We start from the raw sequence: 7559 nt of genomic DNA, 5'->3' as shown, positions 1-7559 counted from the left end.
CCATCCCTTTTGCAAAATCTACCACCATCTGTCCCTCTGCATTCCTATCCTGGATACCATATCTGCCCATCACTTCTTCATCCCCTCTATTGCCTTCACCAACATGTCCATTGAAGTCTGCACCAATGACCACTCTCTCATTTCTGGGAATATTCTGCATCACTTCATCCAACTCATTCCAGAACTTCTCCTTCTCTTCAGGTTCACATCCCACCTGTGGCGCATAGCCACTAACAACACTGAGCATCACACCTTCAATTTCCAATTTCAGACTCATAAGTCTATCTGACATTCTTTTCACCTCTAGGACGTTCCTTACAAACTCCTCCTTCAAGATGACTCCTACTCCATTTCTCTTCTTGTCAGCACCATAATAGTATAACTTAAAGCCTGCTCCTAAGCTTCTAGCCTTACTACCCTTCCACCTGGTCTCCTGGACACACAGTATATCCAGCTTCCTTCTCTGCATCGTGTCCATCAACTCTCTACCTTTTCCTGTCATAGTCCCAATATTCAAAGTCCCTACTCTCAGTCCCAGGCTCTTTCCTTTCCTCCTCTCTCTCTGCTTCCGAACACGCACTCCTCCTCTTCTTCTTCTTCTTGTTCTTCGACCCACAGTAGCCCGATTTCCATTAGTACCCTGTAGGTCATCAGTACCAATGGCGGTCGTTGTTAACCCGGTCCGCGACCCATCCGGTATGGTATAGTTATGGTTGACTCGCATGTTTGGTTTTGGCAAACGTTTTACGCCGGATGCCCCTCCTGACGCAACCCTCTGCATTTATCCGGGCTTGGGACCGGCACAGGGAGACACTGCTCCGTGCCCCCCCCCCCCCCAAAGGCAGGCTTGGAGAGACACGGGCCAGTGCCGCCCTGAGGCTGCATTACCCTCTCTTTCTTACATTTATTATAAAAATATGCTTATCTTCCTTTTAGCTCATCACACATGTCTTTATGATTTTCAGTCCATGCCTCAGCCGGCCTGAAGCTCCACTGATGCGCATGTGCGGATGCCTCTATCTAGCGGACACAAAATAAAGACAATCATTCAAATGTGAATGAGTCGGCGTGATGCTCCGGGATGTGTGGAGCTCAGGGAGCTCCACGAGTGAGGGAGTTAAGTTAGGGCGGGGGTGCAAGTAGGCTCTAGGATTCCCCGAGTCGGGGCGAGCGATGGGTTTAGAGGCGTATCGCATTGAAGATAATGGCCGCATATCCTTCTTGGACTTTTCTAAAGCCTTTGACTCGGTCGAACATCCATTTATCATAGCAACGCTCGAACATTTTGGATTTGGTTAAATATTCAGGAATGTGATCCGTGGGCTCTATGAGAATATTCATAGCTGTGTCACCCTGCCAAGCGGCACCACTCCGAGCTTCCATGTTGATGTGGGAATCCCCCAAGGTTGCCCCATCTCACCCTATTTATTTATAATTGCTACCGAAATGCTAGCCGTTTATGTTGAAAAGAGCAACGATATCCAAAAGTTAGACGTGCTGGGGACTGAAATTGTTATTAGCCTGCTGGCAGATGACACAACCTTAGTTTTGAAAAATGAACATCAAGTCCCAATAAGTGCCGAAAACAACCAAAACATTCTCCAAGGCTTCAGGATTGTCATTAAACTTAAAGAAATGCAAACTTCTTGCGCTGCATGACTCGCCACTAAAGGAAATCAGCGATGTTTCCATGAAATCAGAAATAAAATACTTGAGCATTTTCCTATCCAAGGACCAAACGTTAAATCAATCCAGGAACATTGAATCTAAACTGAATCAAAGTAAAGCTTAATTCTAATATATGGCTCCAGAGAGATTTATCAATATTAGGCCGGATATATTTGACTAAAATGGATGTGTTTATCCAGATGTATATACCCAGCGTATTCCAATGCTGCTCCAAATCAACTCGTAAAATCTGTTAACCAAATCAATTTCAACTTTATCTGGAGGAACAGACCACACCATCTAAGAAAAATCACATATGGTGAAAGAAACAAGTGAAGGAGGGCTGAAAGTGATAGAGTCGGACTGCTTGAATGGGACATTGAAGGTGAACTGGTTGAAATCCTGGATCAAACCTCATCGTTCTTTCTGGTATTGTACTCCAAACTACTTATTCAACAAAGTCGGCGGCCTGAGTCTTCTGCTTATCTCTGACTTGGATATCAACAAGATTCCTGTCAAATGTTCAGAGTTCCATAAACAAATATTATTATACTGGAAAATGATATACGTACACAATTTCTCACCACACAGTATAATAGTTTGGAACAATCGATATGTACTGCATGGCAACAAACCTCTGTTTTACAAGGAATGCTTTGAGAAAGGTATATGGTCGATAATTGACTTGATGGATGACACTGGCAGTCCTCTGGACAATGAGCAGTTCTGTACTACACACAGATTCAAGCCTCCCATATTAGAGTTGCTAAAGTTACGAAACGCACTGCCTCGACAATTTGTATTCCTGACCAAAAATATAATGACGCACCGAACCGTACAACCACAGTTACCCCGACTATCACTCCAGGGAATCTCAATTGTGGACAGAAAGCGCGGCAACTCCTTTATTAGGAAATGTTTCACAGGAAACTTATTCCCTGGACGTCAAAAAAAAAAAAAAGGATATTTTAAATAAATTTGATGAGGAATCGATTGCCACGCTGCGAACCATGTATCTGACTCTACCCATACCCCCAAGGCAAAAGAGACCCACTTCAAAATTATGACTGACATCTACCCATCTAAGGAATTATCGAGGGTACGCTTTAATTTTGAAGATAATATTTGTACATTTTGTGAAGAAAACATTGAAACCACTGACCATATATTTTTTCTCCTTCTCATTCCATCGTCACCAGTTTCCTTCTCAAAAGATGATATAACATTCTGTTTACTTATAAGCAACATAACAGATGAACTCTGTGTCAATGTTCTTTTAGGCCTGGCCAAGTTCTTCATTCACAAGAACAGAATGCAAAAATGCTCCCCAAATTTTAATGTCTTCATAAACGATTTTGAAATATAAAAAAAAAAAAAAAAAAAATCCTTAAAACTTATGGAAAAATCCAAAAACTAAAAAATATAGTTACCCATGTCCGAGGTTCCTTTTTTTTTTGGTAAAAAAAAAAAAACAAAAAAAAAAAAACAACTTGATTACATGTTACATTCCCCTTGCAATTTTTTTTTTTTTTTTTCGTTTTAATTTCTTATTTGTCTATCTATTGATTTAATTACTTCCTTTTAATTTCTTTTTTTGTCTCGCACTGTAAATTTCTCACAAACCTGTAACACTATTAACTTCTCATTACATACAGAACAAATGTCCTGATGTCCGTTGCTTCCTCATCCCTGGTTGTTTCATTGACATTCAGTTCTACCTTGCTATGTTTATTTGTACATTTGTATATTTGGGTGTACTATTTATGTTCAATTAAGAACAGTTTGATGTCTGAGATTCCTTGTGAACCGCCAACTTAATTACATGTTATATTCCCCTCACAATTTTTTTTTTTCGTTTTTAATTTTATTTTTCTATCTATTTATTTAATTATATCCTTTTAATTTTCTTTTTTTGTCTAGCATTAAAAATTTCTCGCAAACCGTTAACACTATTAACTTCTGATTACTTACAGCACGAATGCGCTTATGCCCCCCCACCCCCCGCTTTTTCCGTACGGTGGCAGACACTGAGATCGAAAGCAAATGGGTGTCATTGAAATGCAGTAACAGGGTGATAACAGCCGTGTTCGAAGTGTGTAGGGGCTTATAGGAGAGCAGAAGCACGTCACGCAATTCACCTGAGTTCGGAGGATCGGGAGTACCAGGGCCCATAGCGGAGAAGCGGAAGAGCGGAGTTATGTGTCTCTTCTCAAAGGCGGGGAAGCTGGGGGGCAGCAGGACCCCTTAGACCGGCTAATGTGAGCCTTCTCCGGACATAGATCACCCGGACTTATGACTGGAGCTCCCGGACCTCTGGGCACACACATATGTGAATGAGTGGATGAGCTAATGTTGGTTTGGTTGTGGATACGTTTCGGCCAATGCTATCAGCACAGCTATGATTATCCCCAGAACGTTGAGAACGAGCTCCCGGAACTCCAGACATGCGTATATAAAAGAGTGGAATTAAGGTGTGTGTGTGTGTGTGTGTGTGTGTTTGTGTGTGTGTGTGTGTGTGTGTATACGTGTGGGACAGAAGTAATGTTGGGGACAGAAATTGTTATTAGCCTGCTGGCGGATGACACAACCTTAGTTTTGAAAAATGAACATCAAGTCCCAATAAGTGCTGAAAAAAACCAAAACATTCTCCAAGGCTTCAGGATTGTCATTAAACTTAAAGAAATGCAAACTTCTTGCGCTGCATGACTCGCCACTAAAGGAAATCAGCGATGTTTCTATGAAATCAGAAATAAAATACTTGAGCATTTTCCTATCCAAGGACCAAACGTTAAATCAATCCAGGAACATTGAATCTAAACTGAATCAAAGTAAAGCTTAATTCTAATATATGGCTCCAGAGAGATTTATCAATATTAGGCCGGATATATTTGACTAAAATGGATGTGTTTATCCAGATGTATATACCCAGCGTATTCCAATGCTGCTCCAAATCAACTCGTAAAATCTGTTAACCAAATCAATTTCAACTTTATCTGGAGGAACAGACCACACCATCTAAGAAAAATCACATATGGTGAAAGAAACAAGTGAAGGAGGGCTGAAAGTGATAGAGTCGGACTGCTTGAATGGGACATTGAAGGTGAACTGGTTGAAATCCTGGATCAAACCTCATCGTTCTTTCTGGTATTGTACTCCAAACTACTTATTCAACAAAGTCGGCGGCCTGAGTCTTCTGCTTATCTCTGACTTGGATATCAACAAGATTCCTGTCAAATGTTCAGAGTTCCATAAACAAATATTATTATACTGGAAAATGATATACGTACACAATTTCTCACCACACAGTATAATAGTTTGGAACAATCGATATGTACTGCATGGCAACAAACCTCTGTTTTACAAGGAATGCTTTGAGAAAGGTATATGGTCAATAATTGACTTGATGGATGACACTGGCAGTCCTCTGGACAATGAGCAGTTCTGTACTACACACAGATTCAAGCCTCCCATATTAGAGTTGCTAAAGTTACGAAACGCACTGCCTCGACAATTTGTATTCCTGACCAAAAATATAATGACGCACCGAACCGTACAACCACAGTTACCCCGACTATCACTCCAGGGAATCTCAATTGTGGACAGAAAGCGCGGCAACTCCTTTATTAGGAAATGTTTCACAGGAAACTTATTCCCTGGACGTCAAAAAAAAAAAAAAGGATATTTTAAATAAATTTGATGAGGAATCGATTGCCACGCTGCGAACTATGTATCTGACTCTACCCATACCCCCAAGGCAAAAGAGACCCACTTCAAAATTATGACTGACATCTACCCATCTAAGGAATTATCGAGGGTACGCTTTAATTTTGAAGATAATATTTGCACATTTTGTGAAGACAACATTGAAACCAGTGACCATGAAACCACTGACCATATATTTTTTCTCCTTCTCATTCCATCGTCACCAGTTTCCTTCTCAAAAGATGATATAACATTCTGTTTACTTATAAGCAACATAACAGATGAACTCTGTGTCAATGTTCTTTTAGGCCTGGCCAAGTTCTTCATTCACAAGAACAGAATGCAAAAATGCTCCCCAAATTTTAATGTCTTCATAAACGATTTTGAAATATAAAAAAAAAAAAAAAAAAATCCTTAAAACTTATGGAAAAATCCAAAAACTAAAAAATATAGTTACCCATGTCCGAGGTTCCTTTTTTTTTTGGTAAAAAAAAACAAACAAAAAAAAAAAAACAACTTGATTACATGTTACATTCCCCTTGCAATTTTTTTTTTTTTTTTTCGTTTTAATTTCTTATTTGTCTATCTATTGATTTAATTACTTCCTTTTAATTTCTTTTTTTGTCTCGCACTGTAAATTTCTCACAAACCTGTAACACTATTAACTTCTCATTACATACAGAACAAATGTCCTGATGTCCGTTGCTTCCTCATCCCTGGTTGTTTCATTGACATTCAGTTCTACCTTGCTATGTTTATTTGTACATTTGTATATTTGGGTGTACTATTTATGTTCAATTAAGAACAGTTTGATGTCTGAGATTCCTTGTGAACCGCCAACTTAATTACATGTTATATTCCCCTCACAATTTTTTTTTTTCGTTTTTAATTTTATTTTTCTATCTATTTATTTAATTATATCCTTTTAATTTTCTTTTTTTGTCTAGCATTAAAAATTTCTCGCAAACCGTTAACACTATTAACTTCTGATTACTTACAGCACGAATGCGCTTATGCCCCCCCACCCCCCGCTTTTTCCGTACGGTGGCAGACACTGAGATCGAAAGCAAATGGGTGTCATTGAAATGCAGTAACAGGGTGATAACAGCCGTGTTCGAAGTGTGTAGGGGCTTATAGGAGAGCAGAAGCACGTCACGCAATTCACCTGAGTTCGGAGGATCGGGAGTACCAGGGCCCATAGCGGAGAAGCGGAAGAGCGGAGTTATGTGTCTCTTCTCAAAGGCGGGGAAGCTGGGGGGCAGCAGGACCCCTTAGACCGGCTAATGTGAGCCTTCTCCGGACATAGATCACCCGGACTTATGACTGGAGCTCCCGGACCTCTGGGCACACACATATGTGAATGAGTGGATGAGCTAATGTTGGTTTGGTTGTGGATACGTTTCGGCCAATGCTATCAGCACAGCTATGATTATCCCCAGAACGTTGAGAACGAGCTCCCGGAACTCCAGACATGCGTATATAAAAGAGTGGAATTAAGGTGTGTGTGTGTGTGTGTGTGTGTGTTTGTGTGTGTGTGTGTGTGTGTGTATACGTGTGGGACAGAAGTAATGTTGGGGACAGAAATTGTTATTAGCCTGCTGGCGGATGACACAACCTTAGTTTTGAAAAATGAACATCAAGTCCCAATAAGTGCTGAAAAAAACCAAAACATTCTCCAAGGCTTCAGGATTGTCATTAAACTTAAAGAAATGCAAACTTCTTGCGCTGCATGACTCGCCACTAAAGGAAATCAGCGATGTTTCTATGAAATCAGAAATAAAATACTTGAGCATTTTCCTATCCAAGGACCAAACGTTAAATCAATCCAGGAACATTGAATCTAAACTGAATCAAAGTAAAGCTTAATTCTAATATATGGCTCCAGAGAGATTTATCAATATTAGGCCGGATATATTTGACTAAAATGGATGTGTTTATCCAGATGTATATACCCAGCGTATTCCAATGCTGCTCCAAATCAACTCGTAAAATCTGTTAACCAAATCAATTTCAACTTTATCTGGAGGAACAGACCACACCATCTAAGAAAAATCACATATGGTGAAAGAAACAAGTGAAGGAGGGCTGAAAGTGATAGAGTCGGACTGCTTGAATGGGACATTGAAGGTGAACTGGTTGAAATCCTGGATCAAACCTCATCGTTCTTTCTGGTATTGTACTCCAAACTA

This window comes from Fistularia commersonii, unplaced genomic scaffold (assembly GCF_037954325.1).
Source record: "Fistularia commersonii isolate RoL2024-O1a breed Wild unplaced genomic scaffold, RoL_Fcom_v1.0 HiC_scaffold_109, whole genome shotgun sequence".
Lineage (NCBI taxonomy): Eukaryota > Metazoa > Chordata > Actinopteri > Syngnathiformes > Fistulariidae > Fistularia > Fistularia commersonii.
Note: the sequence above shows the minus strand (reverse complement) of the source record.